The sequence below is a fragment of the Sinocyclocheilus anshuiensis genome, unplaced genomic scaffold (assembly GCF_001515605.1).
Source record: "Sinocyclocheilus anshuiensis isolate Anshui unplaced genomic scaffold, SAMN03320099.WGS_v1.1 scaffold1163, whole genome shotgun sequence".
In the NCBI taxonomy this organism is placed as follows: Eukaryota; Metazoa; Chordata; class Actinopteri; order Cypriniformes; family Cyprinidae; genus Sinocyclocheilus; species Sinocyclocheilus anshuiensis.
Window position 1 is genome coordinate 3,176 of NW_015544295.1, and position 7,671 is coordinate 10,846.

The 7,671-nt window shown below is 39.7% G+C and overlaps 1 pseudogene; it reads left to right on the top strand.

The window, feature by feature from the left end:
• The first annotated feature begins 1,305 nt into the window (after positions 1-1,305).
• LOC107698097 (uncharacterized) lies at positions 1,306-3,010 on the top strand (annotated as a pseudogene).
• Positions 3,011-7,671: the final 4,661 nt, after the last annotated feature.

A 7,671-nucleotide genomic window follows, 5' to 3' on the forward strand; every position in this document is an offset into this window, starting at 1 on the left:
GTATATATACTTGACTTATAGCCTACTTAGAAAAAGTCTAAATTTGAGCTATACTTGTGTTCCTAGAATCCGTGTTTTCATTGTTATACTGTAGGGGGCGCTAGTACACATTTTCTGTACAGAATTTCCAAAAAACACAAGTGAAGAAGAAACCGAAACAACAGATGCTTCCACATGTAATCAAACACGATCATCAGACATAAAACAGCATCAAAACTGTGTAAAGTTGATGTAATGCCGACCAATGAAGAGGTAATAATGACTGTCAAGCTTTGGGGTGTTGATCGACTTTTGATTATCGTTCTGAATCCAATTCTTTTTTTCAGCTTTTTGTTCAAAATGTTTCTTTCTTTCTTTTTTGTATTATTTAGGAAACTTACCCACATTCAAGTGTTTAAAAAAAGAATGCATGAAGCTAGAATAAAATGTTTTTGTTTAGCAGATACCCTGTTCTTTCTTTTGGTGTTTTGTATGTTCAGATATTTATATAACAAAATATATACAAATTAATACCTAAATAGGGACATAGTAGTATACTTAAAGTATGATGTAAGTTTACTACTGTTATACTTAAAGTATACTTAAAAGTATACTTTTATATACTAGAAAGTGGGCCAATTTAGTCCCAAGGAGTATTGAAATAGTATTACAAGTATACTACTAGTACACTGATATTTGTATACTTGCTACATAAAGTATACTTAAAATAAACTTGAAGTATACTACTTTTTGGTAAGGGTAGGCATACTAGAAACTTACCAGCAGGTGTGTTGAGGCAAGTTGGAGCTAAACTCTGCAGGACACCGGCCCTCCAGGACCGAGTTTGGGCACCCCTGGACCAAACGATTCTCCGAAGCACATAATTTGCCTCGATGATTTTTTGTATTTGAGTTACTCGAGGAATCGTTTCAGCCCTAGATGTGTGTAACAGTAGCCTATACTGGTTTACAGCAGTTTAATGTTCCTGAGGCTTTCTGTGTTATGAATGTTAATCAAACAACAAAACACAAAGAAAAATCGCTTTTGTAGCTTTAACACAGATTTATTAGATTTAATTTATACAGTAAAGACTATGCAGTTTTATTTTACATTTGATTATTCAATTTCTGTACCTTAGTACTGTTAGACTTACCTGAAAAATATAAAGCACTGCTTATTTCATTTGTATCTTTGTTCTGTTATATTTATCTATGCTTGTAATTTGTTTATTTCCTATGTTGATTTACTCGCCTACAAAATCACCCCAATCATTATTTTTTTCCAAATAAATTATTCGTCATGTGATTTTTTTTTTTCATATCGCAATATATCACAGAAAAATAAAATATCGCAATGTGAGTTTTTTTCCAATATCGTGCAGCCCTAATTCCAACACCTTGAAAACACTGCACCTGTCACCTATTCAGGAGTTAATGACCCCACATTGAGCCCAGTTTTTTTGTGTGTGTGGGAAACATCACACCTTTGCTCTGGAAAAAAAAAAAAAACACTTTAAATTAACGTTAATAAACTTTGCCTTTGTTTGTCTGTTTATTTTAACAGGTTCTCTTGTGATATGCATGTGGCAAAGTTGATGAAAGAGCGCTCTCTCGGCAACAGCGCCACAATTCTATATCACAAACTATGTGAACAGCATAGTGAGGACTGGATGGAGAGGACACTGCAATACCTGTCTGCGTGTGACCGGTTTCAGGGCACCACCACACGGCCCATCACACCTCCGCCTCCCATGCTGCCTGTACCAACTGCCCAGTGGCTCCTCTCTGTCCACGCGGAGGATATCCGGTCCCGGTATAGTGAGCTAAAAGCCAGGGTCACCTCTGTCTTTGGGTCCATCCTGAAGATGGACTCCACAAAACAGGTAACGTATTAATCACGGATTATTTTAAATACAACTCTACATATAGATTTGATCCTTTGTACATGTAACGCATGTTTGGAGCTCACTGAATTGATTTGTTTTCCGACAACAGGTGGCCAAAAAACTGGCGGGAGCTGCAGCTGGGACCGCAGCCTGGGTCACCAATGTGGGCAGTGAGCACAGACAGGTCCTCATGTCTGTCAGCGGCTGGAGTGATCTGGTGGTTCGTCTTGATGTGTGGCACTTCATGCGGCGCTTCGCTGCAGGTCTGCACACTGACAGCCACCCGCTCTATGGTCTGTTCATGGCAAAGCTCTCTGCCTGCATTTTCGTCTGGGACGAGGGAGATGTGGCCCTGCTGAGGGAGGCGAAAAGGAGGGAGCTGGAGCAACAGCAGGGCATCAGAGACCTCACTGATGAGTAGCTGACCGGCAGGCTCACCTCCAGACAGCTGGCGCAGCACTGCCGCCGCTGCACACGTGGCGTGGAGGAGACCGAGCAGCTGATCGGACAGATGCTGGAGGCCTTCAAGGATGCCAGGGAAACCATGGGCATCCCCTTGATGGACCAGGAGAGGATGGACGTCATCTGGGACACTCAAAGGCGCCATCTTCCCTGCATCCAGGACCCTCCTGGAGTGCAGCTGTACACCCAGACAGGAAGTGTTACAAAGAGAGGGCTCACACTTCCTGTGTACCGCTGCGCTCGGGGGTCCACTTCCCTGGAGTCCTTCCATAACCACCTCAACCACTTCATACAGGGTAAGATTACACACATCCACCTCAAGGTGTGTTTTGTGATAGTCTATTTCATGTCATTTGTAATTATAAATTAGTGTTAATGTTTCCTTTTTTTAATCAGGAAAGAGCGCTAACCTGGAAAATTTCCAGGCTTATCTGCTTGAGGGTTTGGAGCGGTGGAACGAGGACCGCGCTGCTGCTGCCGTCACACATGATGCTTCCTTGTCGCTGCACTGCTACAGTGGCTCACTCCAGCACAGCCTCAATGAGCTCAGCCAGCGTCTTCTTGGCTGTAGTCTTGTGCAAGACTACTCCAAGCCAGGACAGTACACAGGTATGTGTCTATTAGGGGTGGAACGGTTCGGTTTGTATCATGGTTTTAGAGTCATGGTTTCGGTATGGTTCGGTATGTGCCATGTTTAGGCAAAAACTATACTGTCAAATAAAAATAAAGAAAATAAGAATAATATATCTAACTACAAGCAACAGCACAAATAAATACAATAGAGTAAAGATACAAATAAAATAAACAACGATTTTCAGGTTTTTTTAGGTAGGTCTAACATTAGTTTTTAGGTACAGAAATTGAATAAAGTAATGAAATGTAAAACAGCATTGCATATTTGACTATAAATGAAAGATTAATCTTTATTAAAGTTACAAAAGCTATTCAGTCAAGAGCAGTGAGTGATTTATTTGTTGTTGCTGTTTGATTAATATTAAGAAAGTTATTCAATCAAGAGCAGTGAGAGATTTCCGTGTTGTAGCTGTTTGATTAACATTAAGAAAGTGCTGTCACTTTAAGAAAACGCACTGATCCAGTGCACTGATCCAGTACGTTCAGCCGACTATGTCTGCTAGCATACTCACCAAGACGGGCATTTTGACATAATTTTTGTGTGAATTTGTCCATTCAAGCACAATATTTCAAAGAGAACTTAATATTTGCGCGTGTTCTGAGACACGGGTTCACGGCTTTGGATGAGAGCACACACAGATCTTCCCATGTTACAGATGCGTTGTCAGATTTAAGTTGAACGTGTGTGGAGAACCATACGGTTCTATTTTTTTCCGCGAACCGTTCCACCCCTAGTGTCTATAACAGCCATAAAAGTTGAATTCCACCGCGTTTGGTTTGGCCTTAAAAGATGAAGCCTGCATTCTGCTTCAACAGCTTCAGCTGCTAGAGCCAATCGGCTGCTTTTATTCCATAAAGCCTGGCACTTGCCAAAGACAGATCTGTAGTTTCTTGTAGTGTTCATTTGAGAGAGCTCTTTGGGCATCAACACCTGAGACTAGGTTAAGTATGTGGCAGGCACACTTTTGATGTTTTGGTAGCTGGAATTCAAAGCCATCATCTTGGTCCAGGAGTAGAGAAGCATCTTGGAATTCCACACCATCACTTCCCTCATCACAGCCTTCAGAACCAGTGTTGTTCATCACTTTCACACTTGCTTTCTTCAGTCTCGAAATCATTGTTTTCTGCTCCAAAAACTCTGAGCCTTCAGGAAGTTGGAACCACTGTCTGTGGTTGTGCAGACAACCTTGTCACGTATTTCATACTCTGATTGGATATAATTTAAAGCACTAGCCAGTACCTCAAAAGTATGAGAGCCATTTAATCTTTTGCAGGCAAGTGCAGCTGAATATCTTTCAAGACTTTCAGGGTTTATCCAGTAAGCAGTTACACCAGTGAATGATTTTCTTCGTGCACTCCAGCAGTCCACTGTGGTTGCAATTAGGGATGCACTGATCTGATACTCAGTATCAGTATCAGTTCTGATACTGGCATTTACTGCCGGATCGGGTATCGGTCAGACAAGACTGACCCAAATCCGATATTGTGAGCATCCTATTCTGTTATTGTTAAGCCGCACAAAAGGCACAAAAACATTATAAAGCACCATAAAGTTTTCGTGCACTATATTCCAAGTGTTCTGAAGCCGTTCCATAGTTTAATGTGTTTGGTAGATGAATATTTAAGTCAAGTTCATGTAAACTCTTCTCTCCTCTGCGGCTGTCTGTCATCCTCCATTCAGCATTCAAACTGTGTGCCACGTTCAGTTTCGACAGTCAAGACGATGAAACTCTCTCCAAGAGCGCACAGTAACTGAGATTTAAAACTGTTAAAAGAAAAGGCTTGAACTATTGCACAGATTTAATACACTATGCATTAACATCTCTTCACTTTTTGCGCACTGTGACTCTGTGTTGCTTCAAGCGCATCATTCTGTGCACGGGATGCGCATAAGCGCTTCGCCCTGTATTGAGCCTTTCATATTATAATACGTAATACTTTTGCGCGATGAAAGATTATTAAGCCTTTCTTGTTCTGTCCTATCTATCCTCCATTACTGTGCTATACATTTAAAAGAAATGTCTTTTAATTTATAGTATATACAGTGGTGTGAAAGTCCTGATTTCTTATTTTTTTGCATGTTTGTCACACTTTAATGTTTCAGATCATCAAACAAATTTAAATATTAGTAAAAGATAACACAAGTAAACACAACATGCAGTCACTTTTTCACACCACTGTATATATATATATATAGTTTTTCATGAATGTATTTTACAACAACACAAAGAGCAATGTAACATTTGACCCGATTTAGTCCTACACTTATTCACTTATTCGTTCCCCACTAAATTATTTCATTAAATGTATAGATTTTATAAAATTATTGTGCACTCATGATTTTTCTAGAATACATTTGCCGCTGAATTATTCACTAACCTAGTTTATAATAGTATTTTTGTCAGATTATGATTATATATTTTTTCAATTGTTATTTTTCTTTAAAAATATTTTCTTTTAAGTTGTCTATATTTAGTAGATTGTGTTTAACACACAAAACAGTGATGATCAGGTCAACACACTGAGGTGAAGAAATTCTACGTTGATTAAAAAAAACAGTGCTGGTATCGGATCGGTATCGACCGATACTCAGAATTTTGGTATCGGATCGGTTCTGAAAAAATGGTATCGGTGCATCCCTAGTTGCAATCCATTCAACTTCTCTCATGGCAGCAGTCACTTTCTGCTTCATGATCAGAGAAACTTCAGCTATCTTGGAGCATAAAGTAGGCCTTGTAATGATGGAACTGCCGGGCTGCAGTGTACTAATCAGCTCTTTAAATGATGACAGATCAACAGTGCTGAAAGGATGAAGTCCTTGAATGATGTACCTCAATATAGCTGTGTTCACAGTGACTGGAGACACATGTTTGACTGGGAAAACGGAGTCAACTTTTAGTTGCTCACTGCTGGAAGCATGGGTGAAGGTCCCGATCTTTCTCTTCTGTGCTGTCAATTTAGAGTAGTTTTTGAGGTAATTTGGGTGCATTCTCTGTAAAACAAAAGAAAAAAAAACAACAACAAATAAATAAATATTTATAAAAACATGTCTTTATATTGGTATGCAATATAAATGTAACTTAATTACACTTTTGCACTCTCTGATTAAAGCATTATTAACAACTGAGCCATTTGCAGCCAATGCACACTTTATAATGTTAAACACTTGTTGATTTTAGAGATACAATATAATTTAGTGACTATCGAACATGAATTTATATTTCTCATTGACAAAAACACAGAACTGTAAGGCTGACATGACGGTGGATTGATTCGATAGTCATTTGTAATGATTTAGTTGCATTAGTTTTGCATTAAATACGTGATTTTCGGTAATCCAGATCTTGTTGCAGAAACACATTTTCTCGCTTGGGCATGCAATTCATGGATATCTTCTTTTGCGCATGAATTCAACCACAATGAGATCTTGGGACAATAATGATGATGATTCAAAGCAATACAGCTAACGTTATAGGCGCCAAAGTTGCCAAAACCCTCAACTGCCACAGATTGCAGACAATTACCATGACAAATAATTTAGTTATGCATTTAGTTATAAATTATGCATTCCTAACATTTTATTATGTAAGCCTTATATCATCAATCGCATGCATTAGCGAACATAGGTCTACTACACATAAGCGGCTTGCCAGTCAAGGTCAAAATGTGCAAAAAAAAGCAGTAGTAAAACAAAAAACTAACTTACCTCAATAAGCTTCTTTAAGCTTGATGGTGAACTTTTGAAGGCAGATATTTCCTTGGTGAGTGGGAGACAAAGGATACATTTCATCTTGTATGAATCCTTACTAATAACACTACAAGAAAATAATTCGCTAAGGTACAGCCACGGGTGCTCTTGATCCTGTAGCTGATTTTGGACTGTATTCACAGCTGAATCATGTTCCTCCATTTTCTTCCACTGATTGTTTTAATTTCTCTCAGGTCCAGGTCAAGGTGCTGTGCATTGTGGTAATTGATGCGACATGACGTCACTTCCAAAGGACCAATGAACATGTCTGGCCAATTTCATTCAATGTTAAAACGAATCTCATTGGCAGAATAAATAACATTTCAATTAAACTGGGCATCAACGCAATTCAACTGGTTTGTTAGTAGTAAGGGAGGAACAGCCTTCTTTCACAGCAGGCTGTTCCTCTGGGTTCCCAACCGCATGTGGCCATACAAGCTGCTGTGCTCCCAGCCCAAATGCCATCGCCTTGGGATCCAGCTAACAGCTTCCGGCATGTACAAGACTGTCCGGAGGCTCTTAGACCTAAATGGGTGGTACTTTATGTGACTGAATGCCGGTCCTGTAAAAAGAAGCTGGCAGCCTGGTCACGAAACATCCTGGACCAGTTGGATCCCAGCCACGGTGAACAATTTCCTGCAGTCCTAACCTACAGGTATAAGGTATTTTTAAGTTCCTTAACATAATACGCACACACTTAATAGTCTGACATTGTGCTATGGTCTTCTTTATTATCTATAGGTTGTGACATCGCCTTGGGATCCAGCTAACAGCTTCCGGAGGCTCTTAGACCTAAATGGGTGGTATTTTATGTGACTGAATGCCGGTCCTGTAAAAAGAAGCTGGCAGCCTGGTCACGAAACATCCTGGACCAGTTGGATCCCAGCCACGGTGAACAATTTCCTGCAGTCCTAACCTACAGGTATAAGGTATTTTTAAGTTCCTTAACATAATACGCACACAC